At 40.9% G+C, this 14869-nt stretch overlaps 1 long non-coding RNA gene across 1 annotated transcript in view; it reads right to left on the bottom strand.

Annotated features, from left to right (window-relative positions):
- LOC139707141 (uncharacterized) overlaps positions 1 to 14869 on the bottom strand; it is an 83270-nt gene that overhangs the window by 21870 nt on the left and 46531 nt on the right. Inside the window, exon 2 of the long non-coding RNA XR_011708683.1 lies at positions 3160 to 3226. This is a non-coding gene — a long non-coding RNA (uncharacterized lncRNA). The remainder of the gene's footprint in view (positions 1 to 3159; positions 3227 to 14869) is intronic.

The following is a 14869-nucleotide window of genomic DNA, read 5'->3' as shown; positions in this document are numbered from 1 at the left end:
AGCTTAACCTTATCTTAACAATTCATATGGGATTACATTTTCAACATTGTACCAATGTCTCTGCACATTACTGTTCCTTATATGCCATGTTTCACATTCCTTCTTCCTGAAGTAAATTTAATTACTCTTTTGGTCTTTACTGGTAAACCCATTTTCTCCATCTTTGCCTTAGAAAGCTGTACTTTGCTCTCACTGTGGAGCAATATGTTGGTATAAAATTCTAGATGGACAGTTATTTTTTGCCTCAGAACTTTGAGAGTACATCACATTGTCTCTGGCATTTATTGTGTCTAAGTCAACATCAACCCCAAGGTTATTCCTGTGTAAGTACATCTGTGTTTTCCTTCAAGACTTCTTCTCTTCCACTTTTTGGACTACCCCTAAATGCTTTTAGATATGAACTAATCTTCCTTTTTCCTTGGTAGTTCTTTGAATGCAATTTGAGCGTTGTATCTTTCTTCAGTTCTGGCCAATTCTCAGCTCTTATCTCTGTTATCTCTGAGTTTCCTTCTCTACTTCTCCCTCCCCAAAAGACTGTAGGATCTTTGGTACCTGACTGCTCACTCCCTCTTCCTTTACCTCTCTGTAATCTATGCAAGTTGACTCTCTTAGGACTAACTTCCAACTCTTGAACCCCCTTTAGAGAGAAGAAAACACTTTAAAAAATGGAAATGATATAATAATATCAATAATCATCAATAAAAATATTTCAGTGTTTGAAATATTTCATTTTCAAAATTTCTAGCAGTTCTTTTTCATACCCAGCTATTCTTGCTTTGTTTCTTCAGGTTGTGTTCATGATTTCTTGCAGTATTACAGACATTAGTCTTTCATTCATCTGAGTAATATAAACATGCCTATTTCAAAGCCTTTGTGAGACTTATTTTTATTGCATATGGTCTAAATTGTTCATCTGTTGATTTTGTTAGCTGTGTTTCCTAGTATGGGATTGCTTCATGTGTTTTGGAATGTTGGATTGGAGACTCATTTGGGGTGGATTGTTTTGTTTGTCTTTTCCACCACTCTCTCTGCCTACTCCTCCCTATGGAGTGGTAGAGCCGGGGCAGTCTGCAGCCACTGCCTGGTGGAAGACTGTGGAGGTTGCAGCCTGAGTCACTGTGCCCACCAGGACGCTGCTCCATTTAGCTCTGGCGGCAGGGCTGTGCCTGGCTGCTTGGCCACGAGTTCACATGTGCTCTAGTCCTCCCTGGCAACAGTCTTTTTCCAGCATCTTCTGACAGCAGGGAAGCCCTACCCCAGCTCCTGGCTGGATACAGTGGGCTTGGCTCTGGTTCTGCTCCCCAACACTGGCATAGGGAAGGGACCTCCATCCCCAGGACTGAGTGGCCTGCACTGGTGGCTGTTTTTGGTTGTGCCAGCACTGTTCAGTCCTCTGTGGAATAGCCTGTTCTAAACCAAGCTGTGTCCTTCACTTTTCCTTTTCTGTATGCTACCTGTGAACAAGGACTGAAGCCAATGTCATGAGTGCACTTATAGGTAAGAACTCTGGGAGGTTGAGAAGTGGAGTTCAATATGGAGAAATGCTCCTTTGTTCTTTTAAGCCTTGTTTCAGGAACTGCAATGCATCAGAGACCCAGACTCAACTGTGTGCTGCTTAACTCTAAGCCAGAATGGAGAACTAGCTCTCTTCTAGTGGAAGGCTATTCCCTGTACTGTTCTGCAAATTCCCCTTCAGGACACTGCTTGGGTATATCTGATACCTAGAGAGTATCTGAAAGTACGATGTAAAGACAAAGGATGATGGGCTGGAGATGTGGCTCAAGCGGTAGCGCGCTCGCCTGGCATGCGTGCAGCCCGGGTTCGATCCTCAGCACCACATACAAACAAAGATGTTGTGTCCTCCGAAAACTAAAAAATAAATATTAAAAAAAAAGACAAAGGATGAGAGATAAACTATGGAAATTCTCTCCGTGTAATTTTTCTTATAATTTTCTGATAAAAGCATTAACAGAATTCTAAATGAACATCGATACCAAGATCTAGATTATTTCAGCTTGAAAGAGATCATTCTAGACAATACAATGTAATGAGTCAAAATTGTTCAAAATTTCAAAACCAGTACTCATAAACCAATATCTTTCCCTTCCATCATCTCATATGAATGTTTTCTGAAATGTGACCCTGAAATTAGACTTGTTACAGAAAATCCTGACTGATTTTATGATAAATCTTCTAATGCTTGGGAACACATTTATTTGACTTCCTAGTTAGATCTCAGCTTTGATTTTTGGCTAAAGTCATCTTCTTTCTCATTAAGCAATTTTTAAAACTGATTATTCTAATGCCTACCAGCTCTAAACCTTGTGATTCCTTGTACTTAAATGCTACAATAATCCATTACATTGTTTGTGCTTCATGTAGGGAGCAGACTCCCCATCCTCTATCAGTTTCTCTAATTTATGAAGTAACTTTGTATTCCTTTAATGTGATTCCTTACTTCCTCATAATGATCCAGAGGAGAAGGAACAGAAGAAACTCAAAAAGGGTCAAGAAATACCAAGAATACATAGATGCAAAACCAGGCTAAAAAACATACAAAAATGCTAAAACAAAGGGGTTCCCCTGTGCACAATCCCTCACAAAAGGTAACATCAAATCGCCTTAAGTGGAATACCAAGAAACTTGCATAAAACAGATTTTTGAAGTTTAGCTCAGTGAAATCTATATTCATTGAAATATAGATGACTATATTAGAATTTGTTTCCTTAAAAACAGTAAGATTAGAATCTTACTCATTTGTGTCAAGAATAATTTTTGCAGTATATCCATGAATTCAACCAATCATGAATTGAAATTATTTGGGGGGAAAAATCATGACACATGTACTGAACACAAACAGACTTTTTCCTTGATCATCATTCCCTAACAATACAGTATAACAACTGTTCATTTAGCAGTTATATTGTATTAAGTAACTAATCTAACAATGATTAAAAGTATGCAGAAGGTAATGCATAGGTTCTATGCAAACATTAGGACATCTTATACAAGGGATTTGAGTATTCTTGGGTTCTGCTGTCTCTGCAGGATCATGGAACTGAGCCCCCCCACCCCTGCCCCACCCCACGAACACAAAGGAGGACTATAAAATCCTAGTACTATTGCAAAGCTATAGTTGAGTTCTTGCTCATTACTTACTTGGATTGTTCGCTCGTTCAGATTGTGCCAGCTCTCGTGGACTGGGAGGTGCCTGCTCCGCTTTTTCCTAAAAAAAAAGGACAACAGGGTCAAATGAGGCATTTCACACTTTTCAATAACCATCCTCCATGGCATTTCCATTCTGCTCAGTTCCTTAATTCTTTTTGACTTATTTAGTTTCTTTTCATTTTAAATGATAGTCTAGAATATACTATATTAGGAAAGTCAATCATGAAAAGGTATAACCTGTTGGTGATGGAGTGAGAAGAATAGTTACTACTGAAATAGCCCCCCCTCCCGCCCCTGAATAGAAATTCAAAAAGAATGATTATCAACTGCTTAGCTTAGGCGATGAATGCCAATAATTAACATTCCATGGAGCACATGTACTTTCTATAACAATTACTGGTAATTGAGCCTTGGCCTTCTGCTACCTGGAACAGAAATGTCCAGATAGTGTATTATAAATGGCTCTCTCCACAATGGATAAGGAGTTCAGTGGCATTTTTCAGATATCAGAGTGAGGGGAAAATTTTTTGGCAAATTTAAAACAGCAATATCAAACACACGAATTCTAGAAAAACATCTTCATAGAAACACAATTTGCTAATGAAAGGCACAATAAACTGTTGGGGGTGCTTTTTAATATTTACATACTTAGGAAAAAACAACAATGACTAACTTACAGTGGGGAAATGCTGACTTCCTCTTACAGATTAATGAAACCTGTGAAGTTTTTACAATCATGTATACTACCTCTATAATTAGAAAGAATATGAATTGTGCCCAAAGCACAAAGTCTTCACTAAAAATGATTACTAATACATAGCACATATATTCAAAATATAGTAGACATGCTCCTTGACTTACACCCAATACACATCATAAATGGAAAATATTGTACCTGGAAAATGCACTGAATTCACCTGACCTACCAAACATCACTCTTAGTGGCACACCCCACTGTAGAGTATTGGCTGTTTCCCTCCTGATCACGGGGCTGACTGGAAGCTACAGCTTGCTGCCTATGCCCAACGTCACAAGACAGCATCATATTTCATAGCAATGGCTCAGGAAAAGTTCCCAGTTCAACATCTGAAGTAGAGTTTCTACTGCATGCATATTGCTTTCTCACCATTGTAAAATTAAAAAAAAAAAATTATTAAATGGAACCTTCAAAAACGAGGCTCACTCCCAGCTGACATCAGCAACCTCATCCCTATCTATCCCTCCCAGCATCACAACTGAAGCATGTGAAATATCTGGCATGCTTGTGTACTGCAGAGTGCTGGCAAATGCCAACGTGCCCAGTGTGCATACTGTGCGAGGTGGGGCTCCTACTTCTCAGAGGAAGACATGGAGGCACAGGAAGGTTGACTGCCTTTACACCCACCATCCCCAGTGGTCTAAGCCACCTCAGCATCAGGATGCGAGCAGCTGGCTACATGTTCCTTGATTGTTCGCATCCAAAGGCCCCAAAAGACTAAAAACAGGACACGGGTTTCACCAAGGTATCAGAGGAGCAGGGCATGAATACTTCATTGCCTGAATGCCTCCCAGTAAGAGGCTCCTGTGCCCAGAGTGTTTCTTGTCATGTACAAAACACACTAAATGCTAACTTCTCATCTACAAGCACAACAATCTGCCAGTGAACAGTTAATGTCTGGTCCATGCTGTGCTTTGGGGCTGCTCACAATGGGGGAAGAAGAGGGAAAGCCCAGGGAAGAGATTCCACAAGAGCCAGCTCATTCATATCTACACTTCGAAGAAAAGCGAAGTTACGAGGATCCAACATGGCGGCCGGCAAGGAAGCAGCACTTTCAGTATCTCCACATTAACCGGATCAGAAACACCCATTAAAACAGCTACATTCTACCTACTGAGGAACTTCTAGCAAAATTCCGCTGAAAGGAGACCTGCCAGGAAGTAGTAAGTTATATTAGAGGTGACAGTTGGCCCCAGACAAGTGAATCTTGGCCGGCCGCGGGTGCAGAGGTCCAATCCTGCAGCCACCGCCCAACCGGCTCTGCAAGCGGCCACCGGCGGCCCGGGGCAGTGAGAAGGGTCCACGCCTGGCCCAGGAGACGGCTCCCGCCATCCTGGCTCTCCTGGCGGCCCCGCTCGCTCGGTGATCGGCCACCCCGCCCGCCCGGCTCTTAGCCACGAGGCCACTGCCTACCGGGTTCTACAAGCGGCCCCCGGCGGCCGGCGCGCCGAGAAGGGTCCCTGCCTGGCCGGGCAAACGGCCTCCGCCCTCCTGGCTCTGCTAACGGCCCCGCCCACCCGGCAAACGCCCCCCCCCACCCGCCCTCCCGGCTCTGTTGGCGGCCCCGCCCCCGGCCAGCACAGGCTCGGCTCTGCAGGCGGCCCCGGCGGCCGGCGCAGCGAGAAGGATCCCCACCTGGCCTGGCAAACGGCCTGTGCCCTCCCAGCGCTGCTAACGCCCCGCCCACACGGCTAACGGGCCCCCTGCCACCCTGGCTCTGCAAACGGCCCCACCCACCCGGCAAACGGGGGCCCCCGCCCTCCGGGCTCTGCTGGCACCCCTCCCGTGGCCACCACCCCAGGCTCTGCAGTCGGCCCCCAGCGGCCCTGCGCTTCGAGAAGGGTCCCTGCCCGGCAGACGGCCTGTGCCCTCCCAGCTCTGCTAACGGCCCCGCCCCCACTGCGAACGGCCCCGCCCACCCGGCAAACGGCTCCCCCCCTGAGAGGGCGTGAAGGAAATCTAACCAAGCCTTTATGAAATAGCGAACTGGGAACTAAAACCAGAGATTGGGTCAGACCAGAGACAAGCCAGTTCCACCCCTCCCTTCGGACACTCCAGCAAGGAGGCAGGGGCCCGCCCTTGCAGAGAGGGGAAGTCACCAAAGTTCGGCCAAAGAGATTCCTTCCCAGCGGAATCTACTTTGGCAGGTGTGTGACTCCCACCCGCATCAGATACAAACAACCGGGAAACTTCAAAATCTCTCCGTGGGCGTGACTGTAAGGGCCAAAGGACTCTCGACCCCCAACTCCCAATACTGCCAGTGACGTGGGCATGACTGTAGGGGTGGAGGAAAGCAGAGAAGACTCCCCACCCCCAACTCCCCCAACCGCCAACTGAGAGGGCGTGACAGTAGGGGCGGAGGGAAACAGAGGACACTCCAGACCCCCAACTCCTCCTACTGCTAGCGGAGTGGTCGTGATTGTAGGGGCTGAGGGAAGCAGATGGGATCCTTGACCCCCAACTCCCATTACCACCAGTGGCGACACCAATGGTCTTAGCCGCCAGACTCCGAAGGTGTGCCCACCAAAGGGGTCAGGAAAAATTAAACTATTGACTCCCAGAACACAGCTCCACAGCACTGGGGCTTAGATGAATGACAGAGAGAGTGCTCATTCATTAGGGAAATAGAGCACCCAGAGGTGCTGAAAGTGTAACCAAATCCTTGGAGAACCTCCTCCGGTGCACAGGACCTGGCTGGCTGGCAAGAGGAAGGGGAGGAGGGGCCGTAGAAGTGAAACGGCTCTGGACCAACAGGATTGAGAGACTCCCAGGAGCCGCCTTACAGGGATTGCTGTTGACACATTGAGGGCAAATCTCAGCCTGGAGGGCACAGCTTTGCCTATGGGAAGAGAAGAAAATGGATCTCTAAGACCTAATTTTATTTTTCATTTTATTTTATCTTTTCTCTCCCTTTTTCCCTCTTTCTCTCCCCTTCCAAGTTTTATTGTTCTTTCCATTCTCCTCTATGCTATCTAACTCCCCCTCCTTCTTACTTTTCAAGAGCACCTTCCTTTCCCTTCCCCCCAACTTTCATCCCAAGCATTACATCCTCCATTTCGTGTAACTGTCTAAATGCAAACAGGTGAATGTTTCGAGGCCGTCTATACTGCTCCTAAATACCTAGCTACTACCAACACCCTGATCCAATTGACGGTTAGCATCCCCCTTCAGTAGAGCAATCTTCTAAAGTAGCCAAGACATACTAACCCGTATACCTTCATAGCACTCAACATAAAGTCCTAAGAACAAAAAACAAATCACCATATGCATACAAAATCCGGAAGCCCTTTATAAATTGAATGAATCAGCTCTAAAGTACAATAAAGCCCAACATCTATAGGCATAATCTCCCACCACAAAGGAGAAACAACAGATATAAACAAAGCCAAAACAAATGTATAGGAGAAAGCAGTTACAAAGCAGTCAAATAGAGCTGGAAAGTAACGTGAACAACATGAAAAAAACAGGGAAAAAAGGAGTACAGATAATGCAGGACAACTTAAATCTACAGGAGGACCTAGAAGCATCAGAAACATGGACAGGGAAAGAAATCAAGGCATACCTAACTCAGATGGAACGGAATTTTAGAGAAGACATGAGACAGCAAATCCAAGAATTGAAAGTATATTTTGAAAACCAACTAAACAAACAAATACAAACTGCAAAGAACGAGCTTTACCAGGAGATAGAGATCTTAAAAAAAAACCAAACAGTGATTTTAGAAATGCAAGAAACCATAAACCAGATTAAAAATGCTAACGAGAATATTACAAATAGACTAGATCAAGTAGAAGTCAGAACATCAGATAATGAAGACAAAGTTTATCAACTTGAAAAGAATATAGTCAATACTGAAAAGATGCTTAAATCTCACGAGCAATCTATCCAAGAGATATGGGATTTCATCAAAAAACCAAATTTGAGAGTCATTGGGATAGAAGAAGGCACAGAGATTCAAGCCAAAGGAATGGACAACCTATTGAATGAAATAATCCTAGAAAACTTCCCAGAGATGAAAGATGGAATGGATTGCCAAATCCTGGAAGCCTACAGGACCCCAAACATCCAAAACTGTAATAGGTCAACTCCAAGACATATAATTATGAAGATAGCCAACATACAGAACAAGGAGAGAATATTAAAAGCTACAAGGGAAAGGAGGCAGATTACATTCAGGGGTAAACCAATTAGGTTAACGACTGATTTTTCATCACAGACTTTGAAAGCGAGAAAATCCTGGAACAATGTATTTCAAACGCTGAAAAATAATGGATTCCAACCAAGAATACTGTATCCAGCAAAATTAAGTTTCAGATTTGACAATGAAATTAAAATCTTTCACGATAAACAAAAGCTAAAAGATTTCGCAGCCAGAAAACCAGCACTGCAAAGCATTTTGGGCAAAATTCTACAAGAAGAGGAATGGAAAAACAGTGCCCAAAACCAACAGCGGGAGGTATCTCAGTAAAGGCGGAAGAAAACAACCAAAAAGTAAAAACTAGCCAAACTAAAATAAATAAATAAATAAACATGACTGGAAGTACAAATCATATTTCAATTGTAATCTTAAATGTTAATGGACTAAACTCACCAATCAAGAGACACAGGATGGTAACCTGGATCAAAAAAACAAATCCAACAATATGCTGCCTTCAGGAGACTCATATGATAGGAAAAGACATACACAGGCTGAAGGTGAAAGGTTGGGAAAAATCATACCACTCACATGGCCCTCGGAAGCAAGCAGGAGTGGCCATACTCATATCGAATAAACTCAACTTCAAACCTAAGTTAATCAAAAGGGATAAAGAAGGACACTATATCCTGTTAAAAGGAACTATTCACCAACAAGACATAACAATTATCAATTTATATGCACCAAATACTGGTGCAGCAACATTCATAAAACAAACTCTCCTCAAGTTCAAAAGTCAAATTGACCACAAAACAATAATTATGGGTGACTTCAACACACCGCTCTCGCCATTAGACAGATCCTCCAGACAAAAGCTGAATAAAGAAACTATAGAACTCAATGACACAATCAATAACCTAGACTTAACCGACATATATAGAATATATCAACCATCATCAAGTGGATACACGTTCTTCTCAGCAGCACATGGATCGTACTCAAAGATAGATCATATATTATGCCATAGGGCAACTCTTAGTAAATATAAAGGAGTGGAGATAATACCATGCACCATATCTGATCATAATGGAATGAAACTGGAAATCAATGAAAAAAGAAGGAAGGAAAAATCCTGCATCACATGGAAAATAAACAATATGTTACTGAATGATCAATGGGTTACAGAAGACATAAAGGAGGAAATCAAAAAATTCTTAGAGATAAACGACAATTCAGACATAACATACCGGAATCTATGGGACACAATGAAAGCAGTTTTAAGAGGGAAATTCATTTCCTGGAGTTCATTCCTCAAAAAAAGAAAAAACCAACAAATAAACGAACTCACACTACATCTCAAAACCCTAGAAAAGGAAGAGCAAAACAACAGCAAATATAGCAGAAGACAAGAAATAATTAAAATCAGAGCGGAAATCAACGAAATTGAAACAAAAAAAACCATTGAAAAAATTGATAAAACTAAAAGTTGGTTCTTTGAAAAAATAAATAAGATCGACAGACCCTTATCCATGCTAACGAAGAGAAGAAGAGAGAAAACTCAAATCACTAACATACGGGATGAAAAAGGCAATATCACAACAGACACTACAGAAATACAGAAGATAATTAGAAAGTATTTTGAAACCCTATATTCTAATAAAATAGAAGACAGTGAAGACATCGATAAATTTCTTAAGTCATATGAGCTGCCCAGATTGAGTCAGGAAGACACACACAATTTAAACAGACCAATAACAAAGGAAGAAATAGAAGAAGCCATCAAAAGACTACCAACCAAAAAAAGCCCTGGACCAGATGGGTATACAGCGGAGTTTTACAAAACCTTCAAAGAAGAATTAATACCAATACTTTTCAAGCTATTTCAAGAAATAGAAAAAGAAGGAGCTCTTCCAAATTCATTCTATGAGGCCAACATCACCCTGATCCCGAAACCAGACAAAGACACTTCAAAGAAAGAAAACTACAGACCAATATCTCTAATGAACATAGATGCAAAAATTCTCAATAAAATCCTGGCGAATCGAATACAAAAGCATATCAAAAAAATTGTGCACCATGATCAAGTAGGATTCATCCCTGGGATGCAAGGTTGGTTCAATATACGGAAATCAATAAATATTATTCACCACATCAATAGACTTAAAGATAAGAACCATATGATCGTCTCAATAGATGCAGAAAAAGCATTCGACAAAGTACAGCATCCTTTTATGTTCAAAACACTAGAAAAACTGGGGATAACAGGAACTTACCTCAACATTGTAAAAGCTATATATGCTAAGCCTCAGGCTAGCATCATTCTAAATGGAGAAAAACTGAAGGCATTCCCTCTAAAATCTGGAACAAGACAGGGATGCCCTCTCTCACCACTTCTATTTAATTTAGTCCTTGAAATACTAGCCAGAACAATTAGACAGACAAGAGAAATTAAAGGCATAAAAATAGGAAAAGAATAACTTAAAATATCACTATTTGCGGACGATATGATCCTATACTTAGAAGACCCAAAAGGGTCTACAAAGAAACTACTAGAACTGAAAAATGAATTCAGCAAAGTGGCAGGATATAAAATCAACACGCATAAATCAAAGGCATTCCTGTATATCAGTAACAAAACTTCTGAAATGGAAATGAGGAAAACCACCCCATTCACAATATCCTCAAAAAAAATAAAATACTTGGGAATCAACCTAACAAAAGAAGTGAAAGATTTATACAATGAAAACTACAGAACTCTAAAGAGAGAGATAGAAGAAGATCTTAGAAGATGGAAAAATGTACCCTGTTCATGGATAGGCAGAACCAACATCATCAAAATGGCGATATTACCCAAAGTTCTCTACAGGTTCAATGCAATGCCAATCAAAATCCCAACGGCATTTCTGGTAGAAATAGATAAAGCTATCATGAAATTCATATGGAAAAATAAAAGACCCAGAATAGCAAAAGCAATTCTAAGCAGGAAGTGTGAATCGGGAGGTATAGCGATACCAGATTTCAAACTGTACTACAGAGCAATAGTAACAAAAACAGCATGGTACTGGTACCAAAACAGGAAGGTGGATCAATGGTACAGAATAGAGGACACAGAGACCAATCCACAAAATTACAACTTTCTTATATTTGATAAAGGCGCTAAAAGCATGCAATGGAGAAAGGATAGCATCTTCAACAAATGGTGCTGGGAAAACTGGAAATCCATATGCAACAAAATGAAGCTGAACCCCTTTCTCTCGCCATGCACAAAAGTAAATTCAAAATGGATCAAGGACCTAGATATCAAATCAGAGACTCTGCACCTGATAGAAAAAAAGTTGGCTTCAATCTACACATTGTGGGGTCGGGCTCCAAATTCCTTAATAGGACGCCCATAGCACAAAAGTTAATAACTAGAATCAACAAATGGGACTTACTCAAACTAAAAAGTTTTTTCTCAGCAAGAGAAACAATAAGAGAGGTAAATAGGGAACCTACATCCTGGGAACAAATCTTTACTCCTCACACTTCAGATAGAGCCCTAATATCCAGAATATACAAAGAACTCAAAAAATTAAACAACAAGATAACAAACAACCCTATCAACAAATGGGCGAAGGACCTGAACAGACACTTCTCAGAGGAGGACATACAATCTATCAATAAGTACATGAAAAAATGCTCACCATCTCTAGCAGTCAGAGAAATGCAAATCAAAACCACCCTAAGATACCATCTCACTCCAGTAAGATTGGCAGCCATTATGAAGTCAAGCAACAATAAGTGCTGGCGAGGATGTGGGGAAAAGGGTACACTTGTACATTGCTGGTGGAACTGCAAACTGGTGCGGCCAATATGGAAAGCAGTATGGAGATTCCTAGGAAAGCTGGGAATGGACCCACCATTTGACCCAGCTATCGCCCTTCTCGGTCTATTCCCTGAGGACCTTAAAAGAGCATACTATAGGGATACTGCCACATCAATGATCATGGCAGCACAATTCACAATAGCTAGACTTTGGAATCAACCCAGATGCCCTTCAATAGATGAATGGATTAAAAAACTGTGGCATTTATACACAATGGAGTATTACGCAGCACTAAAAAATGACAAAATCATGGATTTTGCAGGGAAATGGATGGCATTAGAGCAGATTATGCTAAGTGAAGCTAGCCAATCCTTAAAAAACAAATGCCAAATGTCTTCTTTGATATAAAGAGAGCAACTAAGATCAGAACAGGGAAGAAGAGCATGAGGAAATGATTAACATTAAACAGAGACGAGTGGAGGGAGAGAGAAGGGAAACTATGGAAATGGAAGGAGACCCTCATTGTTACACAAAATTACATATAAGAGTTTGTGAGGGGAAAGGGGAAAAAAAAAACAAGGGAGAGAATTAAACAACAGCAGATGGGGTACAGAGGGAAGATGAGAGGGAAGGGGAGGGGGGATAGTAGGGGATAGGAAAGGTAGCAGAATACAACAGTCACTAATATGGTATTATGTAAAAATGTGGATGTGTAACCGATGTGATTCTGCAACTTGTATTTGGGGTAAAAAATGGGAGTTCATAACCCACTTGAATCAAATGTATGGAAGATGATATGTCATGAGCTGTGTAATGTTTTGAACAACCAATAAAAAAAAAAAACTAAAAAAAAAAAAAAAAAAAGCGAAGTTACATTCACACCCTCCTCCAGAAAATCTGTAGAAAACAAAACAAAGTTCTACGAAACTGCAGATATTTTCACTGGTGCCTCTCTTCCCACCCTTCCTCCCTCTGTCTGTCTTTTTCATTTTTCCCCTTCAAAAGAAATATCTTTTTGTTACTTAGATAGAATACTCGCTAATTATGAAAATATCTATGCATTAAAGAAAAATATGAAGAAAAAAATCAAAGCAAATCTCTCTCTATTCTCATACCCAGGGAGTTATCTAATCAGTTTCACAAATGTTCTTTCAGCAAAGGAAAGGAACAAATGGGAAGGAAAAGGAATGGGAGGGGAGAGAAAAAAAAAATCATGTGCACATGTGCAGAACATTTGCATTATTTACAGAGAACATGTATGTTATATTTGAATCACATAGAAGTCACAAATGATCCTATTTTAAAAGCAACTGTGGAGGGAGGGACATGTGCTTTTTATGTATATTCCATATATATAAAATAATATATTCTATATTATTGTGTTTTAATGCATATCTTTGAAAATTTCCATTTCAATAAACATTATCTCTATTGACAGAATTCCTTCGTAGGTCTATCACACCTCACTGAGAGGATGTTCTAAGGTAATTTATTTAGCTAGTAACCTACTGGTGAGCATATAGATGGTAAGTACAATAATTTATACCTGGAATATTCCCCAAAGGCTCATGTGTTGAAGACTTGGTCCCTAGTCCATGGCACTACTTGGAGGTAGTGACACCTTAAAAAGCTGGGGCTTAGTATGAGAAAGTTATATCATCAGGGGAGTGCCCTTTGAAATGAAAAGTACCCCAGAACCTCTTCCTCTCTTTGCTTCCTAGCCACCATGAGATAAGCAGGTATCCTCCACCAGACAGGCCAAGCCATCATGGACCAAAACTTCTGAAACCATTGGGCCAGAACAAACCTTTCCTCTCTTTAAGTTGATTATTTCAGGTATTTTGTCACAGTAACGGATATCTGAATAATACAGTAAGTTTTTGACTAGGAAAGAAGGGAAGGATAGTTTGGGGGAAGTGGTATCCAGAAGACAAGAGAAAGGAGGTATGCTCTCATGGCTGATTAATAAGACTCCCAACCCTCCAGATTCAGTGGCATCCTATTGGGGTCAGCCCATCTAATTTCTGAAATTCTATAGCAAATGTTGTCATCCTATCCAATTTGCTCTTTACCCTCAAAGCAAAATTCTTTTTCCCTCTAATCTGAATTTTAAAACAAACCCAAATTTTTTTGGAAAATAGACTACATATAAAATTGAGATTGGTATGAACCTTTTTCTCTTCTCTGAATTTTAAAACAAACCATGTAAAAGTTTTAGAAATACATAATAGATATAAAACTGAAATTAGCCTAAATCCTGTGATGGTAGGATAAAGGCAGTTTCGTGGTCTTTGTACCTTTTTAGTGCATAGATAGTCACTGTGGAAATCAAACTGAGTAAACTATTCTGTGTTTTGTTGCCCCTCCTACGCACCTGTAATTAACATATAGGTTGTTTTAAACCTTCATGAACATCACCTTTTTCATATTGGAAACTACTGCAGTAGACACTCTCCCGTAGTTCAAACTTGCAAATAACATGAACAGTAATCAGAGAAAAATATCTTTGGGCATAAAACTTTGCTCACATTTCTGATTATTTGTGTAGGATCCTTAGAAGTAGAATGAATAGGCCAATGGTCATGTGCAATTTTTTTTAAAGACTCTAGATAATATTCTGTTAAACTCTTCTTCACCCAATTTACCCTTCTGCCCAGAGTAGAGGTGAAGTGTCCGTTTCATAACACCCGAGGAAGCCAGGACTGTGACTGGTTATTTTTCTGGAAATTTTTTTCTTGCCAATTCCAGAGGTAAGCAGTGCCTTCAACCCTCCAGTTTTAATATGCAGATCTTTAATGTTAAGGTTGAGCAGTTTTTCATGAGCATATTAGCCCTGGGTCTTCTTTTTCTTGGAGGTTGGGAGGTTCTCTTAGGCTAGCTATACTAGTTCCTGAGAGCACAAGAGCTTTCCAATAAATATGCCTGTGAACTTCATACCATTCACTAGCTTGGGGCCATTTACTTACAGTCAACTGGTTCCTCAATAAAATGGTTAGGGCTGGGT

Source organism: Marmota flaviventris, chromosome 9, assembly GCF_047511675.1.
Source record: "Marmota flaviventris isolate mMarFla1 chromosome 9, mMarFla1.hap1, whole genome shotgun sequence".
NCBI classification, from domain to species: Eukaryota; Metazoa; Chordata; class Mammalia; order Rodentia; family Sciuridae; genus Marmota; species Marmota flaviventris.
This window is presented reverse-complemented; position numbering and strand designations above follow the sequence as displayed.